The following is a 954-nucleotide window of genomic DNA, read 5'->3' as shown; positions in this document are numbered from 1 at the left end:
GAGACATGGAACCTGCACCCTAGATTCAACACGACAGGTTCACGTTGCTTAAATAGCATTTCCTTTATTAGTATCTTTTTTCAAAGAACTGTAAAAATGTCCATTCATCAAATTATCCAAAGATAGAAAACAGAAGAAGAAATATGTATGTATTACTGCAATTTAGTATACTTTTACTTATAGCAAATACTAGTATAATAGTTATACCTATCAATATACTGTATGTAGAACATACTATTTTTATTCTAATTTTTACACTGTGTACTACACCTCCCTTGTAAGTTGCAATAGTCTGAATGCATATGTGTGGGTCTATTTCAGTATCTCGTCATACATAATGCACAAACACAGCACACATCTTTGTTTAATCATCCTGTGCCTCTGCACTTTAAGTTCGTCTCTCTACATCTGCAGTAAGAGGTGTATATTATGTCATATTATGTTTTATTAAAAAAAAATTTAAGTCTCTATTTTATTTCCTATGTTATTCTTTTTTATACTTTCACTTATCTTGTCTACCGTATTCTGACTATCTGCTGCTGAAACAAGTGAATTTCCCTGGTGTGGGATAAAAAAATATCAGTAATAGAATTTGATCTAATCACTTACCTTTAATTCTTATATGATATCGTACATTTTTTATTTTTAAAAAATAAATAAAAAATGCCGTCTATTAACTTTTGTAATATATTTAGTGTAAAAATGCATACTTCTAATTTGGAAAAATGAAGCTCCTCCAACTTTTGATTTGCTCTTTGACCAAATATGGAAACACTTCTGTGATCCTGTTTTTGAGAAGATTTGACTTCCTTTATTTTCTTTATTGGAGAACTTGTTCAAACATGACCAGTGAGGGAGGAGATCTGATTCACATTGTGTCATTTTCCCTCTGGAATTACGCTCAGGGTGGGACACTCAAAGGCTGTTAAGTTATGTCGTACTGCGATCAACGTT

Source organism: Paralichthys olivaceus, chromosome 4 (assembly GCF_024713975.1).
Source record: "Paralichthys olivaceus isolate ysfri-2021 chromosome 4, ASM2471397v2, whole genome shotgun sequence".
In the NCBI taxonomy this organism is placed as follows: domain Eukaryota; kingdom Metazoa; phylum Chordata; class Actinopteri; order Pleuronectiformes; family Paralichthyidae; genus Paralichthys; species Paralichthys olivaceus.
This window is presented reverse-complemented; position numbering follows the sequence as displayed.